The sequence below is a fragment of the Chionomys nivalis genome, chromosome 10, assembly GCF_950005125.1.
Source record: "Chionomys nivalis chromosome 10, mChiNiv1.1, whole genome shotgun sequence".
In the NCBI taxonomy this organism is placed as follows: Eukaryota; Metazoa; Chordata; class Mammalia; order Rodentia; family Cricetidae; genus Chionomys; species Chionomys nivalis.
The window spans coordinates 69,090,202-69,102,930 of record NC_080095.1 but is presented as its reverse complement, the minus strand read 5'-3'; the positions used below and the strand labels follow the sequence as shown (position 1 = coordinate 69,102,930).

General features: G+C 39.8%; 1 protein-coding gene across 2 annotated transcripts in view; it reads right to left on the bottom strand.

Moving 5' to 3' along the window:
- Positions 1–12,729, bottom strand: part of Prkd1 (protein kinase D1) — a 286,258-nt gene that overhangs the window by 179,141 nt on the left and 94,388 nt on the right. The gene's annotated exons all lie outside the window — the stretch shown is intronic.

The window sequence follows — 12,729 nt, the reverse complement described above, 5'->3', positions numbered from 1 at the left end:
GAAAGTTCTTGTGGTTATAAAAGTAAACTATGCATAAATATATAGGAGAAACAAAAGATTATTTTTTTTGCTCACAGGAGCACTGTAATTTGGCTTAACTGGTAGGTGTTTTTGTAGGAATAGAGAATGAGAGTGTGCTTAAAAACAGATACAATTTCATATTCATATGTAGTAATTTTTCAAATGCTGTTAGGAAGAAAATCTCCATAGGAAAAAAAATGAAAAGATTATAAATTTAAAATAATCTAAGCTACAAGGACCAAAGGAATAATCTGTTCACATTTTACTGCTTTCAGGTCAATCTAATCAGTTAGATTTTGCTTAAAGTAAACAAAATCCACCACCAAGAACTCGCATGATGAGCTAAATGGTAAAGGATATGCAGTTATTCCATCTTTGTAAAAATTCCTTAATCTTTAAAAGGAAAACAAAACAAAAAATAGCTCAGCCACTAAGAGTACTTGCTACTTTTGCAAAGGACTCGGTCGGGTTCTGTTTCCAGCACCCACATAGCAGCTCACAGATATCTGTAACTCCAGTTCCAGGGAACCCAACTTCCTCTTCTGGCCATCAAGGTCCCAACAAACACACAGTCTACATACACACATGCAGGCAGAATATTGATAAACAAAAATAAATATGAATGTTTTTCAATGATGATGGTCTGCAAAAGTCTCCTAATACAGCTCTTGCTGTTCACAATTTGGTTTTTATCTATTCTTAAACATATAACTATTATTACTCTTCCCTCACTTCAGATCATATTGCACATATTGCATAAGAATGAGAGAACTAAGGGGGAAAAAACTAAGGAAGCACCTTTCCTGAACACAGAAACTCCTGGGCTTTTTCTTACTAAGAAGAAAATGCTTCTTCAAACACCAAGGAATCTTTATGAATGTTTTGGCGCTATCTTCTTAAAGAAAAGTCTCAAAGATAGACGTCACAAATCCATCATTCCTGTAACTCTTCCAATAAATTCCTTCAATTTACAGCACTAGCAACAATGTACCATTCACACACATCCCAACCTATGTATCAAAATCTAACTAGGATTCCTGGGATTTAATGATACAGTAGCACACATTGGCTTCATTTATTTAGTGGTATCATTAAGTTGGCTACATTTCTTCAACTTTAAAATCTACTTAAAATTACTTTTTTTTTTTCACCTAACATAGCAGACAATGAGGACTACTGAGAACTCAAGAACAATGGCAATGGGTTTTTGATCCTACTGCACGTACTGGCTTTGTGGGAGCCTAGGCAGTTTGAATGCTCACCTTACTAGACCGGGATGGAGGTGGGGGGTCCTTGGACTTCCCACAGGGCAGGGAACCCTGATTGCTCTTAGGGCTGACGAGGGAGGGGGACCAGATTGGGGGAGGGGGAGGAAAATGGGAGGCGGTGGCGGGGAGGAGGCAGAAAGCTTTAATAAATTAATTAATTAATTAAAAAAATAAAATCTACTTAAAATTACTTAAATTTAAATTTTCTTAAAGTTTATGACCATCAGTTCCTTCAAGATTATTTTTTGTATTTGTGTGAATTCTCCAAATGACATCAGTTTCAATTATCTGTATACTAAATGTATCAATAATCATCACACTCCTAAATATTTTGAGATTATATGTAAAGAGAACGACAGGAAATGTCACGTTGTAATACAATTTGCCATTGTTTCTTCATATATCTACTTTACATATTTAAAGATAAGCTATATTTATATACAAAAATACATTTGATTTTTTAGTTTGTTTTATAAAGTGTCATTGTTACTGAATAAAATGACCTAAACAGGAGATTTTCCTTCCTTTGTATATTCACCTAATTTTTACAGTGTGTATTAATTCACATGCCCACCTTATTCTCACCTAATATTCTTTTACTGATGAACACATCTGGAGGCTCTAATTTAACAGTTTTGTCTTTTCAATATGAGCAGCATTTGCGACGTGTAAGGAAGATGAGACATTTTGGTGACTTAATGGTCAAAATGACTCAGCCTGAAATTGCTTTCAAATAGAAAATCTGTTGTAATTTCAAGCTACAGCGGAATTTACCAAGTGTAGAATCATGATTAATTATTTTGAGCATTCCTAGTTCTGGACAGTAAACCAATTACTGAAGACAACAGAACTCAAACTAGTAGTTTGTGGAATGCATATTTTACTCTAAATGCGGCCCCTGAAGTAAGTAATGTTAACCTTAACTGCTTTTTGATGAGTAGGAGAAAGGGGCAAGGTTGATAAAGGAAAGCCAAAATAAAAGGTGCATACATAAATTATGCAGATCACTTCACACGTGTTAGCTGGCCATATTAGTATACTTGTTTCCCCTAATTACAAATTCCATACTTTCCTTTCATGTACTGATACATAAATAACAGTGATGTGCATATTTGTAACACTCTTCTAAACAAGCAAATGATTTCCCTGGCTAAATGGTATCTCCCAATAGGATTACAGGGTACATTATGTTGGCATGAATTAGTTTGTTAGGTAAATAACCTTAAATGTGAAATAGCAATCAACAAGTATGCATAAAAATCATTTAAATGTGTATGGTGTGCTTTCCTGAATTGAGTGATTCTAGTTTGTCTATCTTAAATTCCCCAGCTCCTAAATATGGAAATTAGTGTGAGTGCCTAATTACAACAATATGGAAGTTCTTAAATATATTCTTTAGTTATGTGTCACTTCAGAAGACTGCCTTTTTTCTTTTGATAAAAGATGAACTTGTCTATTAAATTTCTGGATGTAGAGGCAGAAATTCCTGTAGCTTCCAAAACAGAAAAATTGAATGTTTTGTAGCAAGTTCTAGTTTAATGACATTAATTTAGTAGCCATCAGCCTCTAAATGATAGTTAATGTCACAAGACTGAATGGGAATCCCAAGGACAAGAACAAACGGAGAAGAGGCTGAATCCTCTTCCTCCAGCCCTCCAACACTATGAGGTCTGGAAAAAGAAAAGTCAGGGGGCTGCAGACATCTGGCAAAATTTACTGTATTGAGTGCCGTGCAGCAAGGTCTAGTGGGATGAAAAGCAGACACTGAACAATGGGCATTTAACCCAGAAGGTTATTGTTGAAATGTGACCATGAACCCAGATAAGATACCTCCATGGTGCGACAGTGGCCCTTTCATCTTGGAGATAACCAACAGCTGTCTAATGGATTTCGTGCTCACTTAATGGGAGGGGGGGGGTATTCACACTTGATACTGTAAACCTGGCCAATGTCCATGGCTAAAGAGGTCATTGACCCTAAAGAAGCACCCATCACTGTCACTTTCCTAAACTGATATAATTTCAGGTGATGCTTTAAGATGATATTAATGTACCTGGCTAAAAAGAAAAATAAATGTATATGATGCATGGGTTAAAAGTTCTTTTGAGGTAAATGTTCACCCAAATATAATAAATATCATGTAATAAAAGACAGGTGCAGGAATGATGTCATTATCTATTACTGCTTCAACTTGAGGTTTAAAAGCTTCTGGAAAGAATACTTTAACCAAGGTATGTCTACAATGTCAGAATTGTAGTGTCACGGGATAGCAAACAGAAACGTCTTATCAGGTCGTAGCTACACCCTGTCACCAGATTCTCATCACATAATAAGGTTTTGTCAAGTGTCCTAGCTTTTATAAAAGGACTCCACACTGATTATAGCAGGCAACAAATTCAAACTGCCGATGGGTCCCAGAATGAGTTGGAGATCATTCCTCCCTCAGCCAGAGAGCAAGTGTTCTACCTTCTTTGCATCTTTTTGCCAAAACCAGGCGGTTTTAAGGAAATGGGCTACCAATAATAAAATCCTGGTGACACACACACATAAAACCTCCTACTAAATCTAAGCTTCACCCAAATAATAGACATTCAATTTTTAAATACAGCACTGAATACCAACAGCCCTTGCCATGTGTTAAAACAAGGCACTCCAGAAACCACCGTGAAGATGTACAAACATTAAGAACAAAGGCTTGGCTTCAGAACTCTTACAAGTTATAAAAATGTCACCAGGGCTTTCAACAACTAAAATGGACAAATATCAACCCTTTTTCCCCCATTTGGAAATGTTTATGTATTCAAAGCCATGTCTGAAATGAAAAATTTGCCCCTATAGTTTATTCCTTTGAGAACTGCACTTTTTTTTGACAGCAATATGCAGTTCCACGCAGTCCCACCCACTTCCCACTGCTTTTCAGACTCTTGTGGCAGAAGCGCCACCAAAATACACATGCATATTCATGAGCTGTCTGAAGCATTAATTCCACACATGGCAATATACACTTGCATCTGCAGTTAGAGCTCCTAATTTGCAAAAGCAAATATAATGTGTCTAAAGATCTTGATGAGTGAGTCTTTCAAATGCAAGCCCACAGCATTAAGGATCTTGGTATCCTTAATTTCAAACAGCAATTGGATAAATCTCCTGACTACCTAATATAATTCCTTCCAAGAGTATCACTATATGAACATGATTATTGCCCATGCTAATTCCCTAATTTGCTTCTTATGCCTATGTCAGGTCATACATATTCATATCAAAGCCCTTTGGTAGTGTAGCCTTCTACTCATCTTAACTAAATTGTACTTGCCTTAATATAAATATATTTTCCCATCCTAATTTATGGACTGACTGGGAAAAACATATTACAGTGACTTTTCACAGTACAGAAATACCCAGGCCTTTGTTTCAGTCATTGTTAATCTATTAGTTGAAACTCTGGTAATAAAACTCTAACTAATCCTTTATGCCACTGACTCTCCTCCTTTTCTGTGCAAGAGTCTCACTTCTGCCTCTGAGTTTTCATTTTTGCCTCAGTGGCTAGAGAGTGATTCCTTCTCTTGCTGTGATGAGACTCCTTCCTAGATCTGACAACTGCTTAAGTCAAGAAAAGCCCAGGCTTGCTAATTCAAAACTCTTAAGCAAAGAAATGTGTACTAGCAAAGTGTTGGACAAATAGAGAATTAAAGGATTACTGTAAAGCTAAAAGCATTAATAGCTTGCAAGAATCCAACTTGGAGGCTTGCTAAATCCTTGGCAAATGCCAGTACAACAAAATCATTAAAAGGTGAAAAGCTCAGTTGATCAAATCAGTGGTTTCAAAAATCAACACAACAATAAATCGACTCTGCCAACCACTCAGACTTCTGAGAAGATGGTAATTTCCTTTCTTGGGTCGTGAATTATATGCTTATTCATGTTGATTTTATCAATCATCTCTTAGAGACTTAAGAGACACACACGAAGTGCTCAGGGTTCCTGAGGAAGCCATATTGCCTGAGCTGAAATTCTGGTGTTTATTGCACATATTCTCGTCTCCTACAAAGGCTGCAAGGATGAGAATGACAAAATGTTTATTAAGGCATCTTACAAATGAACATAAGACATTGAGAAGCAAAATGTCTTTAGCAACACTTCACAGTCTTAGAGACAGTCTTTGGGGATTTAAATACAAATGTTTATCTTCCAGAAAGACCTAAGTTATTTTAACATATCCTCAGTATTTGTCAACTCCTTATTTGTGAATGCAGCTACTCACAAGAATGTATAGTCATTCTCAAGTCACTAGACAGAGTACTTTGGGGTCAGTAGTACTTGCAAAGAGTCGCCAAAAAGAACTTCATAGTGCTCCATTCCTAGGGCACTCTATCCTCAGTTTCTCCTCTCAGGCTCTCACCGGTCAGTCTTTTCATGATTCCCTAACTGCCACCTGTCAGCATGCTTCTTTGTGCTTATCTGACAGCTTCAAAGGCCACAAGCACAGTCACAAAAGCTTCCTGGTGCCCCCGAGGGAAGCAGTCATGCCATGTGTGTGTTGTTCATACACACTCTATCTCAGGGTGGGCCATGAGCACATTAAGGAAGTTGCATTTGAAACAGAGACAAGATTATACATTAATAAGGCCACAGTATGTGAACAGAGACCCACAGAGCTAAGTTTGAATTTTTCTAGAGGGCAACATTTCAATGACACTGATTCTGTTTCAGGTGATATCAGGGAACAGAACCTACCCGTGAAAGACTGATTGGGCATTTCCGTGAACGTTCAGGTTGCTACACCTCTGTAGCCTTTCAGTCAATCTAATGACAAAACACAATTCCTTATCCACTTCTGTCTCTCTCCATGTCTGCTGTCTACCTGATAAGACTTCAGGAAACTATTCTTCCTTTTAGAAAAAAATAGTATATGAAATAGAAAAAAATAACTTTAAAACACTTAATTTTTTCAGTTCTGCGATAATGAAATTATCAAGCAATAGGCCAATTTATCAAAAATAAAATAATCTCTCTCTCTCTCCGCCTGCCTCCCTCCCTCCATGCTGGCCTATCAATGAATGCTGCATTCTTGTTCACTTGCAGCTTACTGACAACAGATTGTACTCATACTTATAAAATAATTTCACAGAAAACCCCCCAATAGCCTTTAATAAAGGTGCAGTATGACCCAGTCACTTCTTAGCAGACAGACCAGCCACTTCTGTGCCTTCCATAAACAGGCAGTAGGGAAAGAACAATCCAGAGTACAGTGTGGTCTTAAATCCAAGGCATCCGTCAGACCCTGCATTCTACAGTTCGGCCTTTTGCTACTATAAATGGATAAGGTGAGGACGAGAGACGTCAGGAGATGATGCCGTCCTCTTTCTGGTTTTGACATTCCTTGTGGTGGCATTCACAGCTAAGTCCTTTGGAAATACACGGTTGGGTTTCCTAAGGGTAATTCTGCAACATTACCTGTTACGTTGCTTTTCTTCAAAGTATGCTTACTTGAAAATAAAAGTGACGGGAGATATTACTGGGGTATTCAATGGACTATATGAGTAGCCAAAGACAATCATCGAATGGCAACATCTACAATTCTAGAGTCTATATGTCTCATTGATATATTCCTAGATGGTGGGAGGTCTTCCATGAGTGTTTATGGAAGGATGCAGGCGAGGAGAGAGGAAATAAATGAACAGAAAGAAAGAAAGAAAGAAAGAAAGAAAGAAAGAAAGAAAGAAAGAAAGAAAGAAGGGAGGGAGGGAGGGAGGGAGGGAGGGAGGGAGGGAGGGAGGGAGGGAGGGAGGGAGGGAGGGAGGGAGGGAGGGAGGGAGGGAGGGAGGGAGGGAGGGAGGGAGGGAGGCAGGGAGGCAGGGAGGCAGGGAGGCAGGGAGGGAGGGAGGGAGAGGAAGGGAGCAAAGGAGGGACAGAATGGGGGAAGAAGATGGGTTAACTTTTGCAAAAACAATAATCATTTTACTTGTGACAACAAAAACTATAATAAAAAAAATAGTTCCAGCTTCTAAACACTTTATCCTGCCTCTTACAAAATGATCTGCAGATAAACATGAAAGAGACATATTAAGAAAAGAATATAAAAACGAAACATCTAAGGCACAAAACAACTGAAGAACTCAGGTTCCAACAAAGGGAACATTCTGAAAGCACAACTGAAAGCAAACACATGCCCATGAGATCAGCGTTCAAAGTCGGGGGCCACAGGAGGCCAGGGGGGCCTTGGAAAGAATGCTTTTACAAATTAACAAAAGTAGGGCCTTGCTAAATTTACATTTAAAACAAAGCAACAAAGTATCATCTTTAGAATGACACTGTTAGAAGGGAAGATGGTGTAAAGGAAAACTGTAATTCAGTCGGTTGCAACTCCGGAAGAGATGGGAACCTGAAGACTCCATCAGTGATTACATCAAGTTATCCAAGGAAAAATCCCTATCCGGTGAACTGATAGAGCCACAAGGTTCTCCCATAACCCAGAGAGCATATCATTCAAGACTCAACAGTTCCTTAAGTTTCAATTCTGAGGCAAATAAGAACTCTCCCACTTCTGACTCTGCTCAGCAGGTAACTTGCTATGCAGAGACACTGACTAGGAAATCCACCCTGGCATCACTATGGACTCTCTCTTCCATACACACTCTGAACCAGGAAGCACTCCCCACATCTTAGCAACCTGCATCCATTTTCATGGTTCGTGGTAACTTCGACTAGATAGAAAACATTTTAAAATCTGAGCATTAAAAATTGCACCTCCAGGAACAAGGCCACGCATGACTGGCATTTCTACATTTCTCCAAAATACTTCTCTTTGTTGCAGACTTGAAAGGCTTCTCGAAATCAATGGAGCATAGAAAATGGGAAGAAATTGTGGACAGAACATTCCAGGTGGAGAAAAAGTACAAATAAACACCCAAATACAATACAGATGTGGAAAAGACTACAATTCTATAGTATACAAAGTCTGCACACAAGAATACTATAAAGGCTAACTATAATAATTCTTGAGGCTGTTAAATGACCAAACTAGAAATTTACTAGCAATGGGAGGCCACTAACCTACACAGTCTTATTAAGATGGATAGCTGAAGTAATATCTGATCCAGGGAGCTTACTGCAACAATCTAGACAGACAGAAAAGCACCCTGAGAGGTAGAGCCAGGGTTCTTGATGAGATGTGAATGTTAGACTCGAGAAGAGGACACCCGTGGGGATGAGCTGGACACTTGGTTGGACCTGCACGCACATTAGTTTTGCCTGTGAAATTGACAAGACCTAGAATTACATGGGAAGATATTCTAAATGAAGAATTGCCTATTTCAGGTTGGTCTGTGCGCAAGTTTGGAGTGGGGTGCCTTGATTGACAATTGACGTAGGTACTAAGAGCCAGCCTGCTGCGGCTATTCCTTAGGCAGTGGGTCCTGTCTTGAACAGTGAAAGAGAAAAGAAAGCTAGCTATAAGCAAGGAAGCAAGGAAGCAAGCGGGTCTGCATCCATTCATTTATCTACTTCTTTTTACTGGATCAGACTAACTTCCCAAATTCCTGCTCCAACTTCCCCCAGAATAACAGGATCTAACTTGGAACTGTAAGCCCAATAAACCCTGTCACTAAATTGCTTTTCACTGAGCTATTTTATTACAACAACAGAAACAAAACCAGTGCAATATGAAGACAATGTATCTAGAAGACTTGATGCTTAGCCAAGGGTAGCCACTACAAATACAAAGGTGTTTTGTGTTTGAATTACTGACCTGCTGCTAAAGCATCAATGTCTATTAATCATTTTAATTTCTAAATATCACTATTTAACATCTGTAATGGGGTTCAAATTCTAAACCTGATCTTTCTTGCTGCTAGACAGCCACAATGACTTAAGATTTTCTGAATGTTCAGGCAATCCATAAAAACAGACAAATGTTATAAGCAAGAGAACTATCTAGAAACATGCTAGGCAAAGCCAAAGAGAAAGTTCTTCAAATAATGGCCTGAACACCTGTCATCCACCATGGATACCAAGAATTATAAAACCAGCTGGACTCTTCTGTATGCTGTGACCCTAGAAACATGTGTAATGCCTCTGTTTCTAGAGCTCATTTCAGCAAAGCAATAGTTAGAAAACAACAAGGACACTAGTTTCCCAGCAAGTGACTCCCCGGGAGGACTGGAAGCCGAAGGCGTCTTTGTACTACTTTCTTCCCTTAGAATCCCAACTAAGAAAATACATCCTGATGCTTAAAACAGTTACCACAGCAACAAAGTGAACAGTTAAAAGGCAATGAACTTAATCAATGCAAGTCATTGTTGGGAAGATTATCCCTTGAGACAAATCTCTCACTGCTAAGATTATTGCTATTTATCTGAAGTGTTTTCTGAAAAGGTAAGAATGAGTGACTGAGGGCTTCCAATCAATGAGATGGTGTCTTTTAACTTTCAATGAGCCAAACCTCCCAGTAGACCTGAGTTGCACTTTTAATCATGGCATTAATCAATAACAATTATACCCAGGAGAACGCCAACATGGGTTTTCCAGAAAACCTCATAGGGCTTAAAGTGCTCTACTTGTAGAAACAGTCGATAGCATGTGTTTAAAAACAGAATTCGGGTTGGCTCTCTCCATTTCCCTAGAGCAGATCTACGGTGCTACAGACACCAACGGGAGCAAACACGGTGCTGTGCAGACTTTCTCGCACTTCATAATTCCCTGGAGATCTTAAAGAAGTGCAGACTCTCACCCTGTTGATCTGAGACATGTCCCAAGATCTGGACTTCCACAACCTTCTAGACGATGTCCCTGTCCTCAGTCACCAGACCACACCTGAGGTGCATGATTTAACTTCACTAGATGAGTCAGAAGGAAAAAGAAAAGCCAGAAACAGTGGTTAAGGGAGGCTCACAAAATTAGGATTGAATGAAAGCAGAATAGAATAATGCTAGACTTAGCTCAAAGAGTCATGAGTTCTAAAAATATTCCAAAGATCCTAGTTATTATCTGGAATATAAATGGACATTACTGTAACGAACAATGGTGATCACAAGTTCGTGGCCATGTAACCGAACACAATACAGGAAGACAAATAGCTTCCATTTGTCAAACAGTAGCTGTGTGTTAAGCATTGTTCCAAAGGGCTGATGCAGAGTAAGTAATTTTGTCCATGAAGAAGCTATGTGAGGTGGGATTTCTACCACCATCCTCAGTCTCTGGATGTGGAAAGAGGGCGAGGCCAGGGAGGTTGAGTCACTTGGCCACCATCAGAGGGCTGTTAAGTTGATGAGTGAAGAAACTAAAGCTTACCCTGTCAGTCTGCCTGGCAGCCAAGGCTTTGACTTCGGGACAGGGGCACCAGGAGTACTAAGGGGAACTGTGAATCACCCCAAAGTGACACAAGCCCTGTAAACGGCCAGCAAAGCAGACTGAGCAACAGGGAGGGAACGAAAAGGGATCAAGAGTAACAAGTCAGAGGATTGACAAACCGGAACATGGAAGTAACTTTTTGGAAAAATCATAGATTTAGGAGTGAAGTTGCATTACCCACCCAGTGAAACCAATCAGCCTAAAAAATAAACACCCAGGAGAGAAAAGGCTAAGCCAGTCAAAAATCTCACCAACCGCTGGAGGCCACAAACAGAGCATCCGTGTGAAATACAAAGAAAAGAAAAGAGAAACTCTCAAGGACAACAGAATCATGATTATTCTTACATTAATCACCCAGTTTACAGATTATCTGGGCCCCTTGCTGGGTCTCCTTCTTCTTCCTACAGGATTGATTGGACATTTTGCTTCTAATTAGCAACTTTCCAGAGTAAGTAGGGAGCAAGGGTGACAATCAAATCAGTTTATTTTGCTCTTGCTTGGGGAGCTAACAATAGGTTTGGGAGAAGGAGGTTAGGATATGAAACTAATGATGCAAATACAGTCTCATTAATCCCATTTTCAGGAGCTTTCTACCCCTGGCCCGAAGGCTGCAGAAGGAAGTGCACCGCATGGGGACAGTCAGAACTCAGCAGTCTGTGCTAAAGAACAGCCAATTCTCTCTACAGAGAATGCTCAGGTCAGGCCCAAGGATAAACAAAACAGACTGTTTAGATGTGTGCTGGGAAGCGCTGTTCAGATGGTTCAGATGGACCTAAAACAAATCTGACCTTAGGAACTTCTGAGGTTCAGCAAGCCTAATGCAACTTATATGGAGATGCTCATGGCAAATTGGAAGACAGCAGGAAAAAGAGGGAAACCCTGCTGGAGTTTCAGAAGTCCAGAAGTACTCAGGTGTGTGACTACTCCCAAGCACCAACATAAAGACACTTTTGTTTTTTTCCAAAACAGAGAGGTCTTTTGACCTCCTCTCAGTATTGAAATGTGGTCATAAACACCACTTCTTTTGGGCTGGAGGGATGGCTCGGCGGTTAAGAGCACTGACTGATCTTCCAGAGGACCTGGGTTCAATTCTCCCAGCACCCACATGGCATCTCACAAGTGTCTTTAACTCCAAGATCTGACACTGTCACACAGATAAACATGCAGGCAAAACACCAACGCACATACAATTAGAAAGCAAACAAACAAGGAAACTGCTTGCTTTTCCCTCTTCCCTCGGGAAACCTGTTTGTATGGGTCTCAGGCGAGGCAATCTAAACTTACCACGCTAGGACTTTGGCCTATGCTTACTTATTTTCACATGTTCTAATTTTATCTAACTGTTTTCCAACAGCATGTTCGTTTTTATAAGATCCATTCATTGTTTCAAGACACAAATCATATCTCTTTAAGCTCCAAATGAAAACAATTCAGGACTACTTACGATTTGATTTCAACAGACACATATACACGTTTCACACTTCCAATGTTATTTCGAATACGTCTCTGTAGGTCTGACAGTGTTGATATCAGCATGGTACTCAAGAAAATGCTTCCAGGTGGCAGGCACCTGCTGTAGCTTTGAAACATCAACCGGCAAACCTCCACTCAGACACCGAGATGGAGACGAGAAGCAATCTATACATTTCACCAGCTAGGAGTTTTGGCAGAGCATTTGGAACTGGCTATAGCCAGCTGGGCATTTTGCCATTTCCTTGAGGCAAAATTAAAGTGGAAGATGCAAGGGTTTTATTGTAATTTCCCACCACATATTTATATCATTATGGGTTTTGTGCTGGTCTATTCCCCACACAGTCGCACTGAATATCTTCTCATTATATCACTGAGATCTGCAGCAAATATGGGGTGACGCAATGAAAACAAGTGGGCACTGTGTATAGAAGATGATTGCTGAAGACAGCACCATGCCTATCAGAAAGTGCCATATAATTGGCAGGGCCCCTTATCTGAAAAAAGCAGAGAGAAGGCACTAAGAATCAAGACCCTTCCTTTTTTTCTGCAGTTTCTCCTTCATGGTTCTGTTGTTTTGCTACTTATGGGCTAAGAAGCCTATGGTGCCTTCTGAGGGTCT